Genomic DNA, 17,076 nt, shown 5'->3' with positions numbered 1-17,076 from the left:
GATGGTACAGTGTTGTGATAATGTTATGTACATATGTTAACTTTGAGATACAGGTTTTCAAGAAATAACATTCTTATGACGTATTGAGTTTTGTTTGTAGTTAGCATCTACATTACACCTGACAAATGGTTAAAGACCTGGGATTTGTATTAACAACAGTGGTATTGCACTCAGAGACTGTTGGGGGGCGCCAAATAACACAAAAAGCCAATATCTACATAATGCTGCTTTAATGCCCTGTCCATGACACTGATTGGTTGCATGTCACAAGTGATAGCCAATTAAAGCTGAATAATCTGACACTGCAAGGTAACGTTAAATAAATTTAGTGGAGTACAAGTTTCACAAATTGTACTTACGTAGAGTACTTTGGTAAATTACTCACATTTCATCACTAGTTATTCTACATTTTGACACTGAGATTTCCATTCTTACTGAAAATGTAAATCTCTTCCAAAAATCAGTCATTTGAATCCTTGAGTGTGGGTAATCAGCACTGGCCCTGACAAAACTACATTTGTAGTTAGTAATTTCAATCATTCTGCAGAGACTTAACTCATCATGTATTTACTGGAGTGTCGGCCACTTGGAGCTCACAGGGATTCTGAATGGGATAAGTGATTTAGAAAAGAGAAGATGGAATTTTGTACCTATGCACAGAAAGAAAGGCCAACAGATGATGCACTGAGTTTCACTGGTTTTAATCATTATGGTTCAATTTTAAACATTTGCTACTTGATACTTAAGGTCTGATAACAGCATCTCCTGAGTTAAAGCAATCACTTACTTAGTACTTAACTAGTTTTAACATCATGAACTTGCCTTTAGGACCACAGGCAGTGGGGACTTTTGAAAGAAAAGGTCATTGCCCCGTCATAATTTCATGATTTTTTTCATTTAGAAATAGTTTGGAGAGGCACCAGAGTCTTCCTCTCCTCCTACTCTAAGGGGTGTACCATGGCAGAGGCCCAAAGCAAAGCACCTCTCCTTGTGTTGGCTAACCTCGTCCGGCTGTGACAACAAGAAGGGCACTGGAGTTAACATTTAGATAACGGATGTGTGTGCCGCTTTCAATTTCCATTCCTGGTGACAGGGAATCTTAGGAGCACATCACGGTTTGTGTTAGTGTGTGTGTGTGTGTGTGTGTGTGTGTGTGTGTGTGTGTGTGTGTGTGTGTGTGTGTGTGTGTGTGTGTGATGGGGGTGGGAGCACTCCTGTGTTTCCTGCATCTCAGAGGTGATGTGGAGGAACGCCGAAATTCCTCATTCTGCTGTCCTCTGAGGCATGGCCGGCCCTCTGTCAGCTTTTACTAACCGGATGCATCCGAAACACGCACCGAGGCTGAAGGCAGGGGATATTGCCTGCTGTGTAGCTGTCGACTTGTTTCTTATCGCATGCCTGTGTATGTGTGTCTGTGTGTGCGTGAATGGGAGGGTGGAGGTTAGCATGGTGTCAGCCTGTCTGTGTGTGTCAGTGTGTGTGGCAGGACACGCTGTGAATTTAGGATTGGGTATCATCCACCACACATGCAAGTTTTACCTCCACCTGACTCTTGGATTCAAACTAGCATCAGTCTCTGCACCGCTGTGGCCTGTAAGTTTTGTCTAGTTGGTATTCCCCTCTGTCTAATGACACCGAGTGTGTATGTGTGTGATTGTGAATGAGTGTGTGTGACAGAGAGAGACAAATCGAGAGAGAAAAACAGACGAAGCAATGGGAGTTTTTCTTTTTTCTTTCTGGCTTCTTTCTTTTTGTGTGTGCATATGTCAGTGTGCGTGAGTGTGTGTGTCTGAGTGCGCGGCTGAAAGATCTCCTCCATCCTGTAGATTTGTGTCTGTGTGCGATACTTTGCAATCTCATCTCCATCTAAAACTCCTGCAGGCCCTGTGCACCATTATCACGCAGTTGCAATAAAACCCACAGTAATTAAAGGGGATCTGGCTGTAATTGCCTCAGTGAATCAACTTAATCAGCACCTGTGCTCACAGTCGACCTAATGGCGCAATCTAACCTTTTAATACCCCAGAAATTAGAATTGTAAAAAATTATACACCTGATAATCATTCTGTATTTTGAAACTCTTGAGTGGACAATGAGTGGACCATTGTCCAAGGCAAATATTAAAGCGGCAGTCTGCTGAGTGTGCATATGAAGGAGTGTGTGTGTGTGTGTGTGTGTGTGTGTGTGTGTGTGTGTGTGTGTGTGTGTGTGTGTGTGTGTGTGTGTGTGCGTGTGTGTGTGTGTGTGTGACTAAAAGAGAAAGTGCTGGGCAGAAATGGCAGGATAATGACAGCCCATTGCTACTGTAAGTATTCATATTAGAAGTGAAACGATTAACTGATTAGTTGATTAACAGAATTTTTGAAAATAAATTGCTTGTCAGCATAAAATCAAAGGCTCTAGTTTTGCAAATATAAACATTTGTAGGCCTGCTTGGTCTTATATTATATCAAACTTACATATTTTTAATTTCTGATTTTTTGCAATTAATCAAGAAAATAATATGTGGTAAAAGCTTGGTCAATCATTGGACACCTCTTGTATATAGTCTTGGCTCCAGTTGGGTCCCTCTATACAGTTTGCGCCTTTTCAAAAAACCTGTAGAACAGCAACATTGCAGACTGCTCTTAGAACTACGATCGGTGGATTTGCTTGAGAAGATGAAGTAAATTCAAGCTGTGCTTACAAGTAGCGCTCAATCTTCAGTAACTGTAACTGTATTATTAAATGTGCCACTGCATTCATTTATATGTAACCCTCCTCTGAGTACAAACTGCTCCACCAATCAGAGACAGCCTGGTTTGTGCACTGTTGTGAAACACAGTTATATAGTATACAATCTATTATCTGTTAACCTGTCCAAATAAGAGCTTAACAGTAACTACATAGTTACTAAATTGTTAGTACAAACTATTTTGCGCAATTGAGAATGGATTTCACTTTGACCATTTGTTGGTCTGACATAACAGGAACCTTTTCACAGCAGAAATCACGACTTTTCTTTTGGCAGGAAAGGCACAAGTGGGGCCAATAATATTGAAAATGTCTCTGTTTGTTTTAGTTGTTTTAGTCAGCATGCATAATAGCAAGGCCCAGGAACTGCAAAGTCACCTGTTTGACTTTAGCCATGGACCTTTCCTGCATGTAGTACCCCTCTCTAGCCACAAAGTAAGAAAAAGTTCCCACACTGGACTGCAGGGATTCAGTAGATATAAGCACCTGGTTTGAAATAGATTTATAAACTGTAGTCTATGTGGCACAGCCTACAGCCTTAAATATACTGTAGTCCCAATAAGGTGCACGCAGCCTGACTAACTGTAAATGTCTAACTGTATCTTAAAGGAGCGCACAGGCAGATTATTTACTCCTCGTTGTTGTTTTAACTCAGTAAGGGATAAACATGTGTGAGAGTGGTGTTCCACAACAACAGATGTAGACAATGCAATAACAACCACAAGAAAAAACACAGATAACGACACAGCTAAAATCATGAATAAATTAGCACGCCCATTACTCTCGCACTGCCGGGTCCAAGGCCTCATTGAAATATAGGTCTTTTCAACACATATACCTAATATACTAAAAAAGAACATTTAAAATGATTCAGTGGCTTGTGTGAACACATTAATTTTCAGTACTAAAAATATATTTTTAAGCAGGTCTTGGGCCCTACTTCTTTCTTGTGTGGAATGCATAATGGATTCCTATGTAATCCATTATGGCTGCGGAGGGAGCGAGAGATAAAGAGTCTTCAGCAGCAGCCACCCGGGGTTGTTCTTCTTTAAATGAAGTTTTAATAAAGAACGACTGAGAGGCTGTACAAGGTCAATTATCAGACTTTGCCCACCCTCTGATACTGTTCTCAGATCCCTGTGCTTGGTTAACCATAATAGCTGTCAGTCATAGCCTGCTGATCTACACGTAAAAACGTCAGACGCCCAGACGAAGGCTGAACCTATCTATCCAACACCCCTGTCGCTGTACGTTTACTGTTGACTATTTTTCGTCCTGACTGGCACATAAGGTCGGCACTGTCACAGACAGGCAAATCAGGGGAGCTGACTGTGGTCGACGTTCATTTGTCAGTGCCCTCGTTGAGGAGGATATCTCTTTATGCATCAAGAATACGTTAAAAATCACTGGGGGGAGAGGTGGAGATATTAATTTCATCCATCCGAGTGCTCGCTCAGCGTTGAAAGTTGAGAGGCCCCCCCACCCCCAACCCCTCTCAAACAGTGAGGTGGATTTAATGTACGGGGTGCTTATGAATACACTTATGTATTCATTTGAGCAATAAACGCCGGGCTGGGTCCCACACAGAAAAACAAACTGCCTAGCTTCCGGCAGCCATTTTAATTAAATGCCATGGATTGTCAAATTTATCGATCCCCCCTCCCCTGACATGGGCCTGAAGGATGTCCTGTGCCATTTCCATATCTTTAGCGGCTTCTCCTGCTAATGTGAGGTGAGGGATGGAAGGAGATGGAGGTCTGCTTGGCTAAATTGGGCTTGGCTCTCATAGCGTGCAGCTGAGGGAGGGAGCGGGGTGTAAATGGATGTCGATAGGCTAAAGGGAGGGGTGTGTGGGGGGGTTGCACATGTCCTGAAGCGATAGCCTCGGTGCTTTAGTGAGGCCTCACTCTCGCTCTCCCCCTCTCAGAGCAGATCTGTGTACAGATGGGTATCTGACAGCCCTACAGCTGTTCTCCTAATTGTTCATTAAGTGTTCTATTGATTCCCTTATTTCGAGTACATGTGTCTTTCAGCCGCTGCTCTCCATGTGAAGTGGCCGACACACATGCCACACACACACTCACACATACTCACACCTACACACGCGTCCGGGCTGGGCCGAGATGACAGGGCCGGCTGATGCTGAAAATGCAAGCTGCCACTTCTAATCGAGGGCTTGTTTCTCCGTAGGTTCCAGCAGGGCCTGGAAAACAGCGCCGCGCTTGACGCACTAGGCTTTTATTTTCCAAACTTTTAGCATCAATCAATTAAAGTGCTGGCAGCAGCACGGAAAAATGTTTAATTCCTTGTTAAGCGGGAGCAGCCTCAGATTGCACCTGGCTGATAAGGGAGCTTGTGTGAGTCTATTAGATCCTGATACTCTTGCCTGATTACTCGGGGAGAGTGCAAGCTTTATTTAGGCAGAAAATGATCAAGAAAGATAGTCTGGAGGAGAGGAGAGGAGAGGAGAGGAGAGGAGAGGAGAGGATGAGAGGATGAGAGAAGAGGAGAGGACATTGCTGAGGAAAGGGTTTGAGACTCAACAACACCATCAACTTGAAGCAGTTTTTCATCAGTCGCAATCATCTTCTAGTGTGCATTACGACATGGAGCTGGAGCAGCTCTCACCCTCAGAGTTGATAAAAACATGCCAAGGCTCGTGCTCTGGCATAAATCCTCAGTGAAAAAAATTGCCTTAAAATGAGAATTATTTTAATTTTCCATATGAGTAGTAGGCCACCTTGTTCTCTGTTGCCTACATTTGACCTATCACCTGAGGCAATAAAAGAGCCAAATATGAGGTGGAACAATGAGACGAAACCTGAGGTTACAGCAGAAGACTTTCTGTGTGGGCTTTAAGGTGGGAGCATGCAGAACACGTACAGAAGAAGGCAATTTGTTTTAGCGCTTTTATGAATTTATAGAAAATGCAGCAAATAGAAAGGGTAGTGTTATATGGACTGGTCAGCGCTAAAGGGAGAAAAATCACCAGACAAACTGTAACCATTTCTCTTTTTCCCCCTTTGTTCTAAGCCTCACAATTTGGCTTTCAAATTGGACTTAGCGCTTCAGTGAGTCAAGTCATATACTCCCGGCCCGGGTGGTCGTCTCCATTTCTTGGGCGAGGAAATTCTGTCGGCCCTCCTGCGTTGAGTGGAGTGATAATGTTCTCTGTAAAACACAATCAGTCACCTCCCTCCTTGCCTTTGTATAAGCCTCCAGGACCCCCAATCAATACTGGCTGGCTGGGTGACTTATCATCGCGGGCTGGCCACGGAGCTCAACTGAGCTGAGCTGAGCTGAGCTGAGCTGAGCTGAGCGGGGCAGCAGACAGTGGGCTGCATCCTGATGCAGACGTGAGGTGAGGCCTGTTGGTGACCTGCCCGCCAGGCAGTGACCAATTTGTTATGAGTCAACATGTGGAAAGATGGAGTGGGGAGGGGGGGCTCTTCAAGAGGGAACTCTTCAAGTGGCTACTTACACTGTTTCAGCTGTTCTCCTGAACATACAGTCAATGTAATGAAAATTCTGAGTGCATACATAAAAATTATTTCTCTGCGTGTGTCAGGACACTGCAAACAAATCTTTGAGATGATTTACAGGAGAATGTTCACACAAATGGTTCAGAGGAAAGAACTATAACTTAGACAAATTGTATCGAACAAATAAAAAAAAAAAAACCTCTTAACCAGATATCAAATTAGACTGCATTATAGTCCACAAATACCAGTGTGACTGTGACAACTCTAGGGAACTTATTTATGGATTATAATTAAATAGATATTTATCAGGGACTCTAAATTTAACATTATTTAATAATCAAGCAGTATTATCAAGTTATTTCAGAGAAGAAAACCAGGAACTTGGCAACAACTGAGGAAACAATAATATGATTATAGCAGGACGGAACAAATATCACATGTAAAAACTGTGGAACAAGCTTATTAAATTGCCTTCTTGTAAGTGTGATGACTCAAAAGCTTGACTTCTCCACATTGGCCATATGTTATGTGCACTTCTCTTTTTGTACAAGTGCATGAATCGCCCTTTGCATAATGCTGATAAACTCACATACACCTCTCAAGCTTTTCATGAGCATGAGAACTTGAACGTGTCCGGCACACAGCTAACTGTTCTTGAAGGCCATATCGGATGATGTGTGGTCCTGAACACTTGATTCTTGGCCTTGCTTGCCTCTGCAGTTTTGTGACAATACTTTCAAGGCCTTTATTTAACACTAGCACTATTGTCTTTCAGTTTTTATATGGTGGCCAAGGGCTAAATGCTCAAGATACAGTGAAAGTATAAGCACACAGCTCAGATGTACAGTATGTGGAAATACATCCTCTGTTGTGTCATCTTAAACCAGTTTCTTTCATCCCGTGCGTTATTACATGACTGCATCTGGATGCCGTTTTGCGGTGCAGTATAATAACTTTATGCTGTTTATCTTAACTGTGTTCATAATCTTATCACTAATTTGCGAGCATATGCAAGATTACCAGCTGTTCAAAGACTTGTGCAATTGAGTAAATCGGTTGAACCAGTTAATTGAGAAAAAAGTTAATAGGCCAACCCTAAATATTCACTTGAGTTAATTAAATTTTGCCAAGCATGCAAGAAACATGTGGGAATCAGTGATCTGCAAATACCTGCAGAGCTATTTGTCTTTATCACTCTGTGCGTTAAAATATTATTTTACCTAGATATACTCTCTCTATATATAATTTTTGAAGTGGTGTTTTGCCTTTCTGTGAGAAAACGTAACTATTTTAGCTTCATCCCCAAAAAGTTGTAACTAGGTTGGACAATATACCGTCTTTTTTACCATTATCGTATCTGATTTTTGAATATTGCTGTAATGTGATGTTGCAAGTGTTGTCTTCTCCAATTTTTAAAGGCTGTATTACATTAAAGTGATGTCATTTTCTTATTCAACCAGACTGAGTTACTTTTTCTAATACAGTTACCCACATAGTCATGATCTATACATTATTGAATGTGTTAATAATGTGTTAATCCATTTGTTACAATGTCAATATCAAGGAATTAGGTCAAAAATATTGTGAAATATGAATCTGTCTTTAGCACCCAATCCAATAATAGTGTCCAACCCTATAATGGCCTTCTGGTATTCATAAGAAAAAGAAAGCACTTTGTAATAGTGCAAGTAAAAACATGTGCACATGTGCACTATGATTTATCAAAAATATATAGTGTATCTTAAAGCAAGATATTAGAAAACATTTAAATAATGTAATGTTGTCAGTTACATTGAGCATTTATGAAGTCATTTGGAGAGCTTAAAACATTTCAATATATATATATCCTGTGTTGCGATATTGGCTGAAAACACTGCTATGTTATTTATAGGCCACACTGGCAGCCCGCGTTGGAAGCCAGATGTTGAGATCCATCGTCACAGGACAGCACTACCAGGAGGACTCAGGTAGATTAAGTTAATACAGCTGCAGCCATTTAGTTCTAAGGCTGAATACACTGGCAGACTGAAGATGAAGCAGCTGAAGTCTAAGCTGGCCGACTGTTTACTAACATTTCAGTTTCTATGGCCCATCTATTACAACAGTGAAAAAGGGGGTTGGAGGGATGCTGTTTGGAATTGTCTTTAACTTTGATGATGTTTGCAGCCAAGCAGGCCTGTTAATGGCCTCTAATTGGCTCAGTGAAGAGAACATGTTGACATTTGCTATGTGTTCACAGTCCAGGGCCTTGCTTTAGCCATTATGCTAATTCAACCATTATATATCTGGAGGTATTAATGGGACTGACACAAGTGATGTTACAGGTAAAGGGCTGTGAAATGGTCTGTAAACAGCGGGAATTGATTCCAAGGCTGAGGCAATTGTCACCAGCCGGCACCGAGCTGAACAGCTACTTTCCTCCCCCTTCCTTTGCCTCCCTCCATTCCTTCTCCTCCCTGTCTCCCCCTCCTCCCACCCTTGTCCAGCCTGTCAAATAGTCTCCGACAGCGTTCAGCAGGGCCTGTCAGGGGCCATCAAAAAGGGACCCAAACACAGAGGGAAATGCCGTCTGCTTACAAAAATGAGACTGGATCAGGATCAATACAGTTTACCCCTCTTGCCCAACACCAGAGCACATCCATCCACCAACACCATCAGAGACAAGCTTCAGAATCAGCTGCACGACAAGGCCTGACTCTTTGGCTAGCCAGCTTGCTGTCATACAGAGGCTGGGCTTATCTTACAAAAGCATTGCTTTTGAAAGACCGGGGTGCAAAGTCAGAGCTGATTCAAAGATTTATGGTGAGTTTGACTGTACTACAGACAGCACATGTTTCTGAGGATGGACAAGATAACTGACTGCAAATTCTTATTTTGTTTGAATTGAGTGGACAGTTTTCTGCCATAAAAAGGCCGAAACAGGAAGACATGTTTAGACACTACCATTCCTAGGTGCATTCATAGTGATGCATTATGGCATTTTAGTAGTGACTGATCTCATTATGGCCATCAGGTGAGAAAATTATGTTTTATTGCCCTTTATTATTGTGATAATATGAAGCAGTAGAATATGATCATAAACAATAAGCAGATGAAGTACCACTACATAAAGGCAGTACTTAACCAGTTCCAGTACAAACACAAACATATTTCAATACGTTGTCATATACTGTGATGTTACTTAGGCTGGAGCTAAAGATTATTATCATTAATTTGCATGTAATTTTAGTAAGTAAATCATTAAAGTCTATAAACTGAAGTCCAAGGTGAGATCTTCAATTGCTTGTTTTGCCCAATCAGTGGTCCAAAATCCAAAGAAATGTTTTTTGTTTTTGTTTTTTTCAATTTACAGTCACGTTAAATAAACACGAGCAGCAGTCTCTCACAACTGGGAAGATGGAACAAGGGAATATTTGGCATTATATCCTGAAAAACAACTCAAATGATTCATCAGTTATCAAAATAGTCACTAGTTATATTCGACTAACCAAATCATGAATGTGTTGATAGATTTTCTTTTCTTTAAATATTTACATGCTTATATGATTTTGACAAAAAAAAACCCCAACTAATTTTAAGGTGTCAAACATAACAAGCGAATATTGGTGTTGAAGTTTTCATAAACTGCTCATACATTGTTAAAAAATTTAAATCCTTTGACCAAATTAAAATATTGTTTTATGCCTCATAAACATTCTGGGAACGCAGGGTCTGGTTCATATCATTACTGAGGCAGCCTAACAGCTATCTTGTAACAACAGGGGGAGATGACCATTGCCTATCATGTTCATTTAACTGTGGATGTGTTCACAGAGCAGAGAGCTGGCTATAAAACTGGGCCTGCACTGCCACACAGTAATTGAATTACTCTACCGTCCAGCCTTGTATTCATTTACTGTTCTGAAATCTGCGAGTACAAGTAAAACGGAATGTTTTTTGATCCCATCTTTTCAGTCAGCACACTAAAAAATGTCCTTCAGAGTATTATCTGTTTTAAAATAATGGTTTGTAAAGCAGTGTGGCTGTGTGTACTTATATCTGTCAATCTAGGTGCCTCTGTTAACATGGATATCAAATAACAGCCTGCTAACCAGATCTGTCAAAAACATGAGGCTAATAATTACATGCCTCTATATGGGGGTCGTGGAGGAGGCGCTGCATAATAAATCTGCTGTATTCATCCAGAGAAAATTCAGCTTCTTCACTTTTTTTTCTTGATAGGGTTTGAATACGAGGCCCAGGCTAATAAAAGATTGGCCTGTCATAATGAATCAAGAGGGCCAGTGTCAGGTAGGTAGTGTGAGTCTATCCTCTCACATATCCATCTCTGGAACAAGCCCCGGTGTGTCTACATGGCTGAAGAAAAGAGACCGGTCGACACCCTATTTGGCTCTCTCCACTGAAATTAACTTTAGGCCCAGGAGAGAAAGAGAGACAGTGTTTGGAGCAGCATGGCTTCATTTTCTCCCGCAGTGAGCACCGGGGCCCCAGAGGGACACCAAGACGGATTTGCATGCCACTCGCTATTCCCTGTTACCTGCTGCAAATTTATTATTGTGGCAAGTCAGCTTCCCCAACAGCAACTTGGAGGACTTTTCAAACCTAAATGGTATCTGCGGGCGGTCAGGAGACACATAGAAATCACACACACACACACACACACACACACACACACACACACACACACACACACACACACACACACACACACACACACACACACACACAGACTCCGTTTCTCTCTCTCTCATTGACACACACGCACAAAGAGGAGGGGAAAAGCTGCATCAAAAAGTAATCATGGAGATCAGAATACAGCTGTCAACAGTGCCAAACAAAAAGTGATGCCTCTGATGAAGTGTTAGGCTGTTTCAGAAACAAAGAAGCAGGTATCAACTTTTCACCCAAAGTTTGTTGGCCCTGATAACACTTCGAGGTGCGGTCTTCACTGAGGCTCAGCAGGCTAAAACATGTTACATACAATATTTGTAATATTATGTTTCAACTCAACCCGTGTCACAGCTCATCCCCTTCTATCCACCACTTTTTCCTGTCTCTTTATATCCCTCAGATGAGCCAGTCGAATCAATATGAATTCTTTGGCAGTGGGCTGTCAGTAGATCAGTATTTCACAACACAATTAGAACCCATTTAAGAGCTGCAACAGTAATTTTTTATTAACCACGATTAATCACATTTTATTTTTGGTTCTGATTTATATGGAGGTGTCTGCACAACCAATTCGTTTACCTGAGGTTCAAGTGGTCAATAACAATGATGTAACATAAGAAAGAGAAGAGTAAACCTCCTCAGTGTCTTCCATCGTTTTCTTTTTTTTTTTAAGTGATTTTCCAGTTAAATTATAAATTATAGCCTATTTATGTAGGTTAATATTCAAGAAAATCCAAGTTATTTTCAAAGTCAATGGGTAATCATGTTAAATAATGTTTAATAATAATATAATCATGATTATGATCTATAAAAATACCCATTACAGATTTCTAAAGCTGTCTGTGACATCTTCAAATGTCTTGTTTCAGTGACAAACAGTCCTAAAGCTATCATGTAAAAAAGACAAGGGCAGCAAATCTTCACAGTGAAGAACTGCAATAAGATAATATTGTACGTTTGCTTTAAAAAAAGAAAAAGACTTTATTGAGTTCCAGATTTTTTAAAGAATGGATTATTTGGCTAATCCTTGCTGAAATAAAGCTTTGTGAATCACATTAGGAAAGCACAGACAGACTACAGTTACAATGTTGAAATAACAGGAATACTACACTGAATCAAGGATGCTCTGAGACAGTGAAGTCTTGCACAAAAGTTTTACAGGTTGAAGCAGTCTAGTAGAGGCCCCGTTTAAAGGGCATGAGCTACGACCTGAAACTAAATTCCCTGGTTGGACATAATATCTGACACGTGGCTGTCAATCACTGAAGACTTGCACTGAAATGTGCTCAAGGTCATTTACCTATGAGAAGGTCATGACAGGGTGGGATGAAGAGATAGGGTAGAGTCGAGGTCACTGATGCCCATTACCTTTCCTTTGCCCCCTACAAATGAGTATCATTCACCTGATTATCTATTATCATGTTATTGGACGTAAATTTAACAAGCTGTTGAGAGCTCTGGAAAATCAATACCTTTTAAATGCTGTTTATGTGTGATTAACGGTTAATATCCTCACAAATTATTTAATATAATAAGGTCATTTGTCTTTCACATGAGCCCGGTACCCTGCAAAGAATAATAGAATAATAAATGAGGACACTAGTGAAGAGGAGATTTCTGATGCTTTCCCCGGCTCCGTTTTATTACCCATATCCTCTTTACAGCTACAAAGCTGCACTATGGTTATTTTATGCAAGTCATAAAATTAGGCTGAGATGGAATTAGCAGACTCGGGGCTCTTTATAGGTCAAGCCGGTAGTTTATGAGCCCACGACTCCCTGGCACTATTGTCAGGAGGCTAGTTAGAGGGGTCTTTAAGCATGATTTAATATGTCCATGCCTTGGAAAATAGTTAAATAGCTAATTAAATGGAGGAGTTAATTTACATATTAATTGACCTTCCAGTAATATTTATATTGATACCTACATGAGGAGCCCTTGTCTTCATTGCCTTTCATCATAGTTAGTCTGAGCAAATATGGTGTAACTTTTTTTGTTTAAACTCAAGTTTCTTTTTATTGTCGCTGGAGAGGGGCTGTGTATTCCCCAGCATGTCAGGCACACAGCTGGCCGGGGTTTTGTGTGCTGAGGACTCCTTTTGTTGTCGGATAATGGAGGAAGCACCATAAACAGCGATGGGAAGTGGCCTGGGGGGCTTTGCGGGTTGGGTGGCTGGGGCAGTCGGAGTGTGTGTGTATGTGTGTGTGCAGGGGGGGTTGACAAAGGAGCTCGAGGAGGTGGAGGACAGTGCCTGTGTCAAAGCTGCTCTTAATTATATCTCTAATCACCAATCAGCTTGCCAACAGAACAGGACCCGGGGGCTCGACATTAGCCCAACCTGTACAGAATTAGCACAACATTTCACCTGCAAAGCTTTCCAACTGACACGCTCATGCAAATACACACACATGTGCACACACAGTCCGCCTAGCCAAGATGCCCCCTCAGAGAGAGCACGACATAAATCTGTTTGTTTGCTACTCTCCACACCGGCTATAATGCTCCAGAAGAGATTTGTGCCACATTCTCTATGATAATAATCTATCGCGCTAATGTGGCCCCTGCATGTTGCATTGTCATGCTGATGTCCGCATGGCCATCGAGGGGTAATGATGACACGGATCAACGATGATAGATTGGAAGCACATTGTTTGTTTGCGACGGGGGGGCGCGTACGTTCTGCACGCCATGTTGTTAGCATGGTAAGTGTGTCTTACAGCCTATTATCAGGTTGATCATTTGTCACTAGCCTGTCTTCACTTTGTCTCCCACATTCTTTTTGGATAATGGCCCTTCAAATTGATCTGCATATGAGGCCTGCATACAACAATAGCTGTCCTCAATGGGCCTTTTCAGGCCGTGTAAACTAGAAATGTGGCAACAAATAACCAAAAGGACGGTTTCCTGGATGGGCGATTGCAGATAGAGGGACCTAGCATTAAAATGAGTCTCCTGAACGAGGTTTTAAGTTGCTGAAAGCTGCATTTTCTCTTAAAATCTTTACACCCTAATATTTATCACCTTTTTTTTTTTTTTAAACAAAGAAGATCAAACCCAAGATCACCAGCATCTAATCTCATCATTTCAGGTGTGAGATACAGATCCTGGTCACAGTATCTATCTACCATTATTCATCTCCCCATGGCCTCTTCTCCTGCTGGTTTTTACAATATGGCTGCCAGCCTGAGCCCCCTGATCCAGCCACAGACCAGCAGCTGCCCAGCAGACCCGTGTAGCCATCAGCAACACCTCAGGGCCATCAGCACTCATCGCTCACAGGGGCTAAGTAGCCTGTCAGAGGGTGCTGTGGCTGCAAATTGAATATTGTTATCATCCCTAGATTTTTCTCATCATTGCACTGTCGATGTGAAACAGAGCAGCTTGTGAGGGGAAACTTCTGTAAGCGTCAACCAATGGAGTTTTTCTTATCTTCATCTGTGTAAGAAAAGTGTTTTAACTACTTTTTTAACAACTTTAATATTAAAACATGAATTAAAATTAATAAATCAGTACTTGATTTCATATATATGTGTGTGTGTGTATATATATATATATATATATATATATATATATATATATATATATATATATATATATATATATATATATATATGGGGGCAGCCATATGTATATATGTATACTAATATACATATATATTTAGTGAAGATGCTTGTGTGAAACTATCACCTTGGACTTAAATGGGCATATTTCTCTCTTGATTTTTTTAGAAAAAATATGAATTGATCAATTTGGAAAATAATGGTAAAAGGAACTGATGATGAAAAAAACTGTTAGTTGAAGCCCTAGTTGTATGAAAAATTAAATTCATAATTCTAATATTATTGGCTGGCAGAAGCAGAAGAGTAAACAGACCAACAGCTGGTCACCTATAATTTCTCTTCTGCTCTGTCGTTTGTGTGCCGATTAGTGGCTAAGTGGCCCTGTCCTCAGGACGCTGTCCAAGCTCTGCAGCAGTAGCCTTGATATCACCTCAGACGCTGGCTGTTAGATATTCAGTGGCTAAAAGTTAGATACAGTCTCAGGGCCAGACAGGAGTACAGAGAGGAGCCTGGGAGATGTCAGCTGTGCAGTAACAATAATCTAGCCAGGCCTCTCCGCCCCATCCTGAGCCTCAGCCAGTGTCCAACAATTCGAACTGAATAAGTCTATAAAATGGACACCTGCCACGAGACCCCACATGCATCACTAGTGCCAGAGTGGCGAGCACAATCGCCCAGCAGTCACGGGCAGTTGCCCGCTGATATATCAGATGCGATCCCCGGGAAGGGGTTCAGTGCCCCAGCCAAATGTTAAAGTTATTTGTTCTTGTCATTAAACTAAACTTTATTGTGACCCTCTCTCGCTGTTATTGCACTAGTAGCGATTCTCCCGGATTGGACTTTATCATTGAGACTGTCTATGAATCTCTGGGGCTTTGCCACTGCACTTCACTGAGCTATAATTCCTTGTTGCCCTTACAGACTGGAGGGCCAGAGAGAAGGGAGGAAGAAGAGACACAGTGGAGGGAGGCCCAAAGGAAGGATATAACGAGAGCAAGCATTTTACACAACTATCCTGTTTTGCAACTTAAAGGGGCAATGTCACAATTTATTGAATTTACATGTATTAATCACTTTTTTATATTAGCTGTATGTGGACAGATTGTAACCTGACGTCAGAAATGAGACCTCCTGTTTTTCTCAGTTGCCTATATAAACGTGCGGATGATTTGTTGTTGTTTAATGTAGTTTAATGCTTTTGGACCCGTGGATTACCTTGTGAAGGACTCGAAGCAGATTGGTTGGATTTTCTGCAACAGTTCAAAGGATGTGACTTTCTGCACACTCTTGAGTGCCTGGCTGTGCTCCGCTAACAGAGAGCAAAAGTAGCTAATGTTGGCTCAGAAATGGAGTTCAACATTTAACACCCAGCTTCCAGCACAACTCAGAAGATCCACAGAGCCCCTTCAATAAACACCGCTTCAACATGCACACGCATGGATCTAGGCCTGCACACTGAGTAAAATATGCAGCGCACAATTATATTGTTTAATTTAGTGATGAAGATATGATTTGTTATAAATAAACAAACACTGAAAAGCCTGTTTTAGTTCTTCTCTAAAAACTCGGCCAAATTGTGTAAATGGATGGCCAATCTATCCAGGGTTCCATCTGATCAAATGTTCCCATGCTGAGTGTGACTGTGTGTAAGAATGATTGCTCTCAGTCTTTTGCTACGTCTTTAATGTACATTTATACATGATAATGGTCTGTGCATGTCACGTTTTTTTTTTTTTGTTTTTTTTTACATATCTTATTGGCTAGGAGTTGAAAGTTTGGAGATTGGACATATAAAAGCTACTACTTATTTATCTTTTTTACTCTAGTATCATCTGTAGAGGGAACTTGAGCTTGACTTTGTCTGTGGTGATCACTTTTTGTGAATTAAAGTCCACTTAATAAGATCTTGTACATAACTCGTTGTCAACACTTTTGCTTCTATTTTGTATTTTCATTGCAGATGGATTTAATAACTGTTAATGTATTTTCAATGGATATTATTTATTGCAGTGTGTTGTCTGCATTGTATTCATTGTTGTATCAATGCTCTTATTTTTCAATTTGTTTTTTGGATGTGCTGTCAGAGGTCAAGGTGCAGGTACCATATATTTGGTTTAAAAGATAAGACGTCTATTTTTCAGTTCAAACCTTGCTAGAAAAGAATATATTCTCTTCTCTGTCTGTACAGAGCAAGGATCCAACCCATTAATCAGTAAGCACACAGAGAGCCATTATTATTCTTTTTATTATGGAACTTTACATCAAAGTTTTGGTTTTACCGTTTTAAGCTGATGGTGAGAAATGGAAAGTATGGATCCTCTTACTGTTGTAATGAAAAGGGTTGTGATCCATGGGTGTTTGCCTTGCCTCAGTGTACTTTATCGTTGACGATAAGGGCATCCCTCACTAGCTTTATGCCGTTTTCAGAATGTTTCATTACTCTCCACCTTCCACCTTCACTGACCCCACATCTGCTGCTTAGCAAAGACATTCAAACTGATATTAGAAAGAAATATCTTGCAAAAAGTGTTTGTGGATCATTAAGAGGCTGCAACTGTTACAAAAACATTAGCATTTGTGAGGTACACTGCAGACAAAAGGTGGCTGTTTTAACAGCCTGTGTATTTTCC

This window comes from Acanthopagrus latus, chromosome 11 (genome assembly GCF_904848185.1).
Source record: "Acanthopagrus latus isolate v.2019 chromosome 11, fAcaLat1.1, whole genome shotgun sequence".
Taxonomy (NCBI): domain Eukaryota; kingdom Metazoa; phylum Chordata; class Actinopteri; order Spariformes; family Sparidae; genus Acanthopagrus; species Acanthopagrus latus.
This window is presented reverse-complemented; position numbering follows the sequence as displayed.